The following is a 9,300-nucleotide window of genomic DNA, read 5'->3' on the forward strand; positions in this document are numbered from 1 at the left end:
ATTAAAATACATGTGGATCATGCTTGGTTATGAGAGAGTGAAGGTATTTCCCCCATAACTAAACATACTCACATAATCAGTTATATAAACCTAAATATAAAACCAGTTTTGAGATGTCATTCACCATTTTTGTGAAATATTGAACTTTACTAAATAAGCCCAACCATAACTTGAAAAGGAGGAAACAGTGATAGAATTTAATGAAGTGGGAGTACTAACCAAAATATTAAATTAAATACAAGTCAATTTTACTTAAATCAGGATTGTCCAACAAAAATAATTTTTTCAGTCATTCATCATCTGATTTCTGGTGTATCACATCAACTAAATTATGGTGCACATACAAAAGCCATGAGACATTTCTGTTTGGTAATAAATAAGGCAGTACCTATTACTCATTAGTGGCTTTTTTGAGGTAAGCTAGAAAGTCTGCCCTTTATCCCATCTTCTTAACGCCAGCGAAGATCATTTTTGTGCCAGAAAGTACTTTTTGGGACTCTCTAAATACTCCATCAGTGTATCCTCTCCCCAGGTGGTGCCTTTGTTCTTGTTGGCATCTGTATAAGAGAATCCAACAACCTGTCTTGTCTTGGGCCCAAACAGTCCATGGAGATTTGGCTCAGTCTTGTGCTTGCCTCCCTTTTCCACAGTGTGGCACTGGGCACACTTCTGAACAAAAATCTTCTTGCCTTTCTCACCATTACCCATTTTTAATTCTGCTGCAGTTTCTATGCCTTGTGCTCACCATTCTTTTGTTCTTTCGTCACTAGCGCAAAGATGATTCCCGCTCAGAAGCCAGATGTCTCATTCTCTGTTGAGTCTAATTTTTTTATACATTGCTGGATTTGATTTGCTAATATTTTGTTGAGAATTTTTGAATTGCTGTTTATAATAGATGTTGGTCTGTTATTTTTCTCATAATACCTTTATTTAGTTTTGTTTTTAAGTGAAGTTGCTGTGTGTTTCATGTACATTTATTTTCTGGAAGATAGTGTGGAGAATTGGTATTGTTTCTGCCCTAGATATTTCATATAATTCATTAATGAAAGCATCTGGACTCAGTGCATTCTATTTTGGAAAACTGTTAGTTCAATTTTATTAATAGACATAAGGTTGTTCCGATTATCCCTTTCTACATATGTAATCTTTGTTAATTTGTCTTTCAACCAACTGTTTCATTTAATGCAATTTTCTAAATATATGAGCATACAGTTGTACACGACATGTTTCATGGCTCAGAATGTGGTCTAGCTTGGTAAATGCTTTGTCTTATCTTGAAACCAATGTGCATTCTGTTGATATTGGCTAGAGTATTCTATAAATGGATATTAAAGAATATATTATCAAATGGCAATTATATCCATTTGATTAACGGTGTTTTCATTTCAGTTTTTGCCTGTTTGTCTATAAACTATTGAGAGAATGATTTTCAAATCTTGAAATATAATAATGGATTTGGTGCTCAGTTCTTATGTATTTTGACATTTTGTTACTGGATGCATACATTTAGAATTTTTATGTTTTCTTGGAAAATTGTCAATTTTTTTTTCTGTTTAACTCTCCTCTATATCCCCAGTCAACCTTCTTATCTTAAAGTCTGGTTTGTGGAAGATAAATACAGATATTTCAGTTTCATTTTGATTAGTGTTTGTATGTTCTATTTTTCCAGGCTTCATTTTAACATATCCATGTCTTTAAATTTAAAGTGAACTTCTTGTTGACAACATATCATTGCATGCTCTTTCTTAATCCTCCTTGCCTTTTTAACTGGCATATGCAGAACTTTCACATTTAACATGATTACTAATATTGTTTAATTAATACCTACCATATTTGTGACCTTTTTTATTTTTCATATTAATGCATTTCATTCTGCCCTCATTTTCTGTCCTTGCTAGTAGTAATTAAACATTCCTTGTTTAAGATATATTTTTTATTTTATGTCACCTCAACACATTCATTTAGTGTTTTGAATTTACTCTAGTGTTGGTAGTATACATTTTAAAATAAAAATAATCTATTTTCAAGTCATATTGCACTGTGGGAGACTGCCCTGCCCATGAGCTGAGCATCCTCCCTCAACCTTGAGTAAGGAGGTGTTTGGTGTGACATCTCATGCCACGCGCTGTGAGAAGCAAGTGGTCTCCACCTTCTCTTGGCAAAGAAGTTTGTTCTAGCCCTGGACTTTGGCGTTACCCAATGGTAATGGACAACCCCCCTTTGAAACCTTATCCCCTGCCTTATTTGGTGAAAAACATTCCATCAAAGCTTCTTTGTATGTCCCCCTGTAAAAATAAAGTTATTTTGGGTGGACGCTCTCTTGCCTTCCAGAGTGGAAGAGGACCCTTGGGGTCACAGAGCAGTCCTGCCTCCATCTGAAAAACTCTTCGCCATATGTTGCGTGATTTCTTCACTGTTTTCTTGTTTAATGTTGCAATCAGCTCCTTTGAACCCAGTTCATCTTGTCAGCCTAGGTTGTTGGCGAGATTGTACAAGTTCATATATAGTACCTGCTTTTAGAGTATTTCCAGTATGTTCATTCTGTTCCTCAGATATCCCTCTCATACTTCTCTGTAGTGATAACCCAAACTATTGTTACTATATTTGTTTCAATTGTTTTATTTTAGATCAGTTAAATCAGTTACTTTGCCTTCTTTTATTTTTTTATATTATGCTCTTACAATTTTCATGAAGAGCTAAGTTTCTGATGTATATCATTGTCCTTTGGCCAGAATAATTTCTCTTAACAATTTATTTTTGGGCAGGTAAGGCCTGCTCATGATGAATTCTTCCAGTTCATGTGCCTGAAATAGTATTGATTTCTTCTTCACTTCTGAACGACAATTTTACTGAATATAAAATTCATAAGTTGAAGACTGTTTTCTTTCCACATTTAAATATTTACTTCTGTCCAGGCTTACATGATTTCAAATGATAAGTCCACTGAAGTTCTCATTCTTGTTTCTCTAAAGATGATGTTTTTTGTTTCTCCTCTGTCTTTGTTCAAGATACTGCTATTTAATTTTCTGCAGTTTGATTATGATATGACTAAATGTAGATTACAAGGTATTTATTCTGTCTATCATTCTCTTCATTATTTTGTAAAGTTCTTGGTCATTATTATTTGACATATTTCTTCTGATGCCTTACTTTTTCTCTTTCTTTTTGTACTTATGTTTTTGTTGTGCTTTTGAAATTTCCCTGCAGTTCCTGTACATTGTTTTGTTTTATTTTTTCTTTTCTTCTCTTTTAAGTTGCTACTGACATAGCCTCAACTGCATATAAACTTTGTGATGAGAAAAGAAGCCTAAAGAGGTTATGGTGGGGGAAAATGTCCTACCTGCTCTGGGAGAAGGTTGGGACACAGACTTTTTTCCCTGAGGATTAGGTCTTTCTATGGAAAGCATTTAAAGCATATTTCATAATATCTTCTCTTCATCTTCTGCCAGAACTATGAATTAACTTTTTGGATCGTCACAATGAGATGTTCATGGGACTCTTGAAGAGAAAGCCCATGAAAGTGGCCCCCAAAAGATTTCACACATTCCTCTAAGAGTTTCCTTTTCTCAAAATATTTAACCTTCAGGATCCATTAATTCCTCATATTTTCTGATCAAATATTTCTACCAGTTTGTGGTTCCAGTGTCTTCTGCTTTGGGGCAAATAAATTTTGTGAGGAGATTTCCAATTTGTAAAACTAAAACCTCTTCGATTTAAGAAAGTGCATGTACCTTTGAGAAAGGTCCTTGGGAAAAGAGAATAGAATCCTTACTCTCTGAAACCTCTGGAGGTCTTTTCTGTGCAGAGTCCTATTAGCATTCTAGTCTTCTGGCCTCCCAGCAGAATCACCCAGGAAGCTCCACTTAACAATAGTCTAAAACTTTTCTAGTTTGCATTGCTAAACTTTCCAAAATTCCTCCCCCAAATTCCTAAAAGCTCCAAAAACTTCTGAAACACAGGGTCATGCTAGTCACAGCAATAACCCCACTTCTCAATAGCAATTTCTGTTTCAGTCAGCTTTTATATTGCTGTGTCTAAAAGAGCTGGCAAGAACGATTTTAAGGAGGAAAAGTTGATTGGGGGCTCATAGTTTCAGAGGTCCCCATCCATAAAAGTCTGGCTCCATTCTTTGGGGCTGAAGATAAAGTAGAACTCCTAGCACTTGGAGCTAGAGGTAAGGTAGGAGGAAGAGTTGGCCAAGGAAAGAAGCTGAGGAAATCACATCAGGAAAGAGAGAGAGAATGAGAGAGAGATGGAGATGAGACAGAGATAGAGATAGAGATAGAGAGAGGGGTGGGGGGAGAAAGCAAAAGCAACAGACTCCTTGAACCAGGGATAAAATATATATCTCAAAGGCACACCCCAATTACCTACCTCCTCCAGCCACACCCAACTTGCCTATAGTCACTCATTTAATGTCCTGGGATTAGCATAGTCATTGGGTTAAGACTCTCTCAATTGTTTAACCTCTAAAACTTCTTGCATTGTCTCACATGCACTTTGGGGGAACATCTAACATATCAACCATAATAATCATTCTCTTCCATACTCATTCATTTTGTCTGGACATGAGATTTCTATTATCAGTATATATACTTTCTTTTACATAAGACTTGTAGGAGAATCTATCAAATTGATACAAAATAAAACGCAGGAATAAATAAATTAGACTTATGAAACACAGTTGTAATACTCAATTAAGCCAATCACAGAGAACACAATGTCAATTAGTTAGTTTTAATTTCCACTAAAGCTGTTTCATAGACCTGAAATTGGAAAGCATTTGATTTTCAACTAGTATAGATAGCTCAAGGCATAGCAAAAATGCTTCCCTCATCTTGCTAAGAGATCAAACTCTTTTTAAAATGTTAACCTCTATATCAATCATAACATAATCAGAAGTGCATGAATCTGTCTATACTGAGAGATATAAAAATATTTGTCAGTGCTTTAAATATTTTTCACAGCCAAATACATTATTTAATTCAAAGTTAAAGGGCTTATACTAAAGTTCAAATAATTTTAGTGGATTAGGTGTCATTATGTGAACATCTTTGTCAGCAATTACGGGGTATAAAAATATGAAAACAAGTACAATTTGTCTAAAATAGACATTTTTCCTTTGAAAGGTAATATGAATGTTTCTTTAGTTACCCTCTTTTATGAAAAACTAGAAATTAGAATCAGCTAGGAGAGTGTCAAAAATTTACCTTCACTTTTCCAAAACTGAAGTTCAATTGAGCTCTAACATCAAATAAACAGTCTTTACCTTTAACATTGATGCACCCCAAAGACAGTTTCTACTCATTTTGTATGATTAAAGCTACATTAGGAATATAAATGTATTAATTTATAGATACAGATACTAATTACTTAAATATTGAGTTAAAAACCAAGCACTAATATGTGTGGAATAATTGATTCTTGCTGTAAAAGAAAACCATAATAAAGGACTTGAAAGTGCTGTCACATTTCACATAACTAGTAAAATCTCAGAATATTTAAAAAATATTCTGGAAGAAAATGTCTTGGGGCTTTCTTACTGAGAATGAATATGTTTGAAAAGATCAAATAATATTCACATATGTCAAATACAGGTTTTAATAACACTTAGAGATAATGAATAAAATTAAAGTAGGTCAATTTAAGTCATTTATTTTCCAAAAGGAGTTACACATCATAATCACTACTTGTTAAGACATAATTAAAAGCAAAAAAGAAAGCTCAGTTACTGAATGTAAAAAAAAAAAAAATTCAACATGAGTTATTTTATCATCATTTAATTTTCACGTTTATCTCTTTTATTAGCATTTCAGCATTTTGTAGTTAATGGCTATGTAAATATGATAATGTGATAATAATTGACATAAAGAGTAAAGATCAGTCATGAAAACACAGTGCCTTTGTTTAACCGCTGATGATGTAGCAGACTGCTATTTTTGTGATTGAAAAAATAAGTCAGATATTTTCTAGCAGATTAAAAAACAACAAAACTTCATGGCATTATATATCTTATCTGTGGGAACAAATTTGAAAAAAAAGGTGAAAAGCATTTCTTGGATTCACCAAAACTAATCCTAAATTTAAAACATGATTTTTACATATACATAGTTCTTGCCTTAGCAAAACTTTTATTCTGTGTAAGTCTCTAGCACTAAGTTTCTCAGATCATGATTTCAAAGAGATTGCTCTCATTAGAGAGCATAATTAGCTTAATAAAAGTATGTCATGGTTCAACATAAATATCTAATTTCGTTTTATACCCAAGAAACTATTTCTTTAAAAAAATGTGATTAAACTTCTAAAACTCTAGTGAGTACATTGCATGGATGGGTTTTCTATAATGGCCATCAGTTAAAGTGACTATTCTGAAAGAATTCTGGATAAGTAATATTCTTTCAACAAATTAGTATATTTTCTTAATTTTTGAAGGAAGTAGAAGGTGAATGAACCAGAACCAACAGAGAAAATGATAGATTAAATAAACCAGGTAGTTTAATCTTTACTTTCTTGTAGACTTAGCAGATGACATTTTATTTTTATTCTACATTTTGGAAGATTTCAAAGAATGTTTCACCCATCTATTATTTGTCTCTTATTTAAAAAAATAACAATTTTTTAACAATTATTGCTTTTTCCATCATATTATCTTGAATTAACTAAAATACATACTTGATAAAATTTGTTTTAGGTCTGAGACTAGAAATATATTAACACTTTTCCTCTTCTAAATCTGAATTTATAATTAATGAGGCAGAGCTAATTAATACTCTATAAAATAAGATATTGCTGGTGGAATTATATAAACATGGCTTTCAGTAAAATCTGGTTTCAAGAAAAAAGAACTACTAGTCTAATTTTTTTCACATTTCACACCCACATATATATGCATGTGTGTGTGTGTGTGTGTGTGTGTGTACACATTTTTTTTTAAATTTTTTCTCCATCATCATCTTTTTCCTTTTTCTTTTTCAATTTGTTTTTGGTACTAGGATTTGAATCCTTGGATTCCTTAATATTTACCACTGAGCCACCTGCCCAGCCTTATTTATTGTATTTATTTACTTTTATTTATTTATTTATTTATTTATTTATTTTTTTCATTTTGAGACAGTGTCTAAGTTGCTGAGGGACTCACTAAGTTGTTGCATCTGGCCTCAAACTTGTGAACCTTCTGCCTCAGCCTCTCCAGTTTCTGGGATTACAGGACTGTATCACCACACCCAATGTCTTTTTTCTTATTTTTTTTTCTAAAAGGAATATATAATTTGTATTTTTTGTGGCTGTTGTTTTTAATTTTTGTTCAATATTATATTCATGAGGTATATTTCTGGTACTACATTTCATCATTTTCATTGAATAATTTTATTACATCCCTTGAAATTATCACATACTTTTTCCTTAGTTTTATTTAATAAGTGGAGAATCACATAAACAGTCAAATGTTAAAATATCCTCATGTTGCTGAATTGAACCCAGAAACAAAGACTGTTTTTTTTTAAATATGTAAGATATTGCTGATGGAATTATATAAACATGGCTTTCAGTAAAATCTGGTTTCAAGAAAAAAGAACTACTAGTCTAAATTAGGTATATGGCAAATATGTCTTCTAGAAGTTGTCTATAAGTTTATTGTTTTGTAATTATCTTTTCAGGTAATATGAGGATTATTTTTATCTTGTGAGGTGAAACCCTTCCTTTTTGTATTCTTTGAAGGAGTTTAGAAAAATGTGAATTTGGGGCTGGGGATGTGGCTCAAGCAGTAGCGCGCTCGCCTGGCATGCGTGCGGCCCGGGTTCGATCCTCAGCACCACATACCAACAAAGATGTTGTGTCTGCCGAGAACTAAAAAATAAATATTAAAAATTCTCTCTCTCTCTCTCTCTCTCTCTCTCTCTGTCTCTCCTCTTTCACTCTCTCTTTTAAAAAATGTGAATTATTTTTCTTAAATATTTAGTAAAATTCAAATTTTAGGTTTGTGGGAGGGGCTGGAACTTCTTTTGTGAGAATTACTTTTCTTAATATATTTTTAAATGAATGAAAGAAAATTTCGATTTTTATTTTCTTTTTTTGTTTAGTTTCAGAAATGTTTCCGAAGTGTACTTCTTGATGAATTGATCTATTTCATTGACATATTCATATTTACTGGTGTAAAGTTGTTTATTACATCATTCCTTCTTCACAACAATGCATTTTAATTATTACTTTTCACAATCGTAAATACACAGATTTTACTTGGATATATTTGTGGAACACAAAGTGATGTCATGATTTATGAGTGCAATGTAGATAATTAAATCAAGATGATTACCAAATCTATCATCTCAAAATTTATCATTTTTTTGTGATGAAAACATTTTGAAATTTACCCTCTTAGCAATTTAAAAATGTATGCTTTTTATTAGTTTCATGCTGTGCGAGATATTTTAAAGTTAAAGAGAGCATCCCTATTGTCTAATTGAAGCTTTGTATCCTTTGACCATCATCTCCCTGCCCCAGCCCCCATTCACTCAGCCTCTGTGACCACTTTACTTTCTGTTTCCCTAAGTTTGTTTCACATACTACATAATAGTGAGAACACACGCAATATTTGTGTTTCTGTGCTTGGTAAATTCCATGTAGTATAATGTTCTCCAATTCCATCCATGTTGTTTCAAGTGAAAAAATTTCTCTTTTCAGGATAAATAGAATCTGTGTGTGTGTGTGTGTGTGTGTGTGTGTGTGTGTGTGTGTCTGAGAGAGAGAGAGAGAGAGAGAGAGAGAGAGAGAGAGAGAGAGAGGTTTTCTTTATTCATTAATCTATCAGTGAATACTTAGGTTGCTCCATAATTTGGCTACTGTGAACAATGCTTTAATGAGCATGAAAGTGCAGACATTTTTTTTGACAAAACGATCTCAAATCTTTGAGTAAATACCCAGAAGTGAAGTCATTGGGTCATATGTTAATTTTATTTACTTATTTTTATTTTTTGAACAACCTCAGGACAGTTTTCTATAAGGTTTGCACTAATTAAAATTCCCACCAACTGTAAAATGTTTCCTTTTGTATACTTTCTCACCAGCACATTTTATAACTTGTCTTTTTGTAATGGTTTTTTCCTGATCACCAAAGAAAATGTTTGTATTTTCACTGTTAAGTGTGATGTTAGCTATGGGCTTTTCATATGTGAGTTCTATTTTGTTGTCCTCGTTTTCTGGTTGGTTGAGAGTTTTTATCATACAAGATGTTGCATTTTATCTGTTGAGGTGGTCATGTGATTTTTATCTTTAAATAAAAGATCATTCTTAATGTGGTACATC

At 32.7% G+C, this 9,300-nt stretch overlaps 1 pseudogene across 1 annotated transcript; it reads right to left on the bottom strand.

Moving 5' to 3' along the window:
* Positions 1-391: 391 nt before the first annotated feature.
* LOC308658359 (cytochrome c-like) lies at positions 392-708 on the bottom strand (annotated as a pseudogene). The gene has a single exon. The product of its transcript is annotated as a cytochrome c-like (transcript).
* Between the last annotated feature and the right edge of the window lie 8,592 nt (positions 709-9,300).

Source organism: Spermophilus citellus, assembly GCF_964194105.1.
Source record: "Spermophilus citellus genome assembly, chromosome: 10".
NCBI lineage: Eukaryota > Metazoa > Chordata > Mammalia > Rodentia > Sciuridae > Spermophilus > Spermophilus citellus.